This window comes from Oncorhynchus keta, chromosome 35, assembly GCF_023373465.1.
Source record: "Oncorhynchus keta strain PuntledgeMale-10-30-2019 chromosome 35, Oket_V2, whole genome shotgun sequence".
In the NCBI taxonomy this organism is placed as follows: Eukaryota; Metazoa; Chordata; class Actinopteri; order Salmoniformes; family Salmonidae; genus Oncorhynchus; species Oncorhynchus keta.
In genome coordinates, this window is record NC_068455.1 from 81346348 (window position 1) to 81348635 (window position 2288).

The 2288-nt window shown below is 44.1% G+C and overlaps 1 long non-coding RNA gene across 1 annotated transcript in view; it reads left to right on the forward strand.

The window, feature by feature from the left end:
• LOC127916365 (uncharacterized) overlaps positions 1–3 on the forward strand; it is a 4523-nt gene extending 4520 nt beyond the window's left edge. The window contains exon 3 of the long non-coding RNA XR_008094689.1: positions 1–3. This exon is cut by the window's left edge and continues 120 nt beyond it. This is a non-coding gene — a long non-coding RNA (uncharacterized LOC127916365).
• The last annotated feature ends 2285 nt before the right edge of the window (positions 4–2288 follow it).

Consider the following 2288-nt stretch of genomic DNA (forward strand, 5'->3'; position numbering starts at 1 on the left):
GGAGGATGCACTACGCATGGCAGCCAAGTACGCACTAGCACCCTACACACTGCACCTAAACACTATACCTAAACACTATACCTAAACACTATACCCTACACACTGCACCCTAAACACTATACCCTAAACACTATACCTAAACACTGCACCTAAACACTCTACCTAAACACTATACCTAAACACTATACCTAAACACTATACCTAAACACTATACCCTACACACTGCACCCTAAACACTATACCTAAACACTATACCCTACACACTGCACCCTAAACACTCTACCTAAACACTCTACCTAAACACTATACCCTAAACACTATACCTAAACACTATACCCTACACACTGCACCCTACACACTGCACCCTAAACACTATACCCTACACACTATACCCTACACACTATACCTAAACACTATACCCTACACACTGCACCCTAAACACTATACCCTACACACTGCACCCTACACACTATACCCTAAACACTATACCCTACACACTATACCCTAAACACTATACCCTAAACACTATACCCTACACACTATACCCTAAACACTATACCCTACACACTATACCCTAAACACTGCACCCTACACACTGCACCCTACACACTGCACCCTAAACACTATACCCAAAACACTAGCACCCTACACACTATACCCTAAACACTATACCCTGCACACTATACCCTAAACACTATACCCTACACACTGCACCCTACACACTGCACCCTAAACACTATACCCAAAACACTAGCACCTAAACACTATACCCCAAACACTGCACCCTACACTGCACCCTAAACACTATACCCTACACACTATACCCTAAACACTATGCCCCTACACACTGCACCCTAAACACTGCACCTTACACACTGCACCCTACACACTATACCCTACACACTATTCCTAAACACTATACCCTACACACTATACCCTACACTAGCACCCTAAATACTATACCTAAACACTATACCCTACACACTGCACCCTACACACTATACCCTACACACTATTCCCTAAACACTATGCCCTACACACTATACCCTACACACTATTCCCTAAACACTATACCCTACACACTATACCCTACACACTGCACCTTACACTGCACCCACACTATACCCTACACACTATTCCCTAAACACTATGCCCTACACTATACCCTACACTAGCACCTAAATACTATACCTAAACACTATACCCTACACTGCACCCCTACACACTATGCCCTACACACTATTCCTAAACACTATACCTACACACTATGCCCTACACACTAGCACCCTAAACACTATGCCTAAACACTATGCCCTACACACTATACCCTACACACTAGCACCCCTAAACACTATACCCTAAACACTATACCCTACACACTAGCACCCTGCACGGCACCCTCACACTATACTGATGGAAACCAGACCATACCAGAGATAATACTATACCCTACACACTATACTGAGTGGAAACCAGATTGCATACCAGAGATAATACCATACCAGAGATAATACCATACCAGAGATAATACCATACCAGAGATAATACTATACCAGAGATAATACTATACCAGAGATAATACTATACCAGAGATAATACCATACCAGAGATAATACCATACCAGAGATAATACCATACCAGAGATAATACCATACCAGAGATAATACCATACCAGAGATAATACTATACCAGAGATAATACCATTCCAGAGATAATACCATACCAGAGATAATACCATACCTGAGATAATACCATACCTGAGATAATACCATACCTGAGATAATACCATACCTGAGATAATACCATACCTGAGATAATACCATACCAGAGATAATACCATACCAGAGATAATACCATACCAGAGATGTAGAACGTTTTGATGATTTGAGGGCCCGTGCCAAGTCTTTTCAGCCTCCTGAGGTGGAGAGGGGTTGTCGTGCCCTCTTTACAACTTATGTGGGTGTGTGTGAATCCTGATGATTCCTTAGTGATGTGGACACCGAGGAACTCGAAGCTCTCGACATACTCCACTACAGCCCGTGGATGTGGAAGGCGGCGTGCTCGGCCTTCCTTTTCCTGTAGTCCACGATCAGCTCCTTGGTCTTACTGACGTTGAGGGAGAGGTTGGTGTCCTGGCACCACACTGCCCAGGTCTCTGACCTCCTCCCTATAGGATTCGTCTTCTGTTACCACCGTTGTCATCAGCAAACTTAATGATGGTGTTGGGTCGTGCGCGGCCACGCAGTCGTAGGTGAACAGGGAGTACAGGGAGGGGACTGAGCACCCAC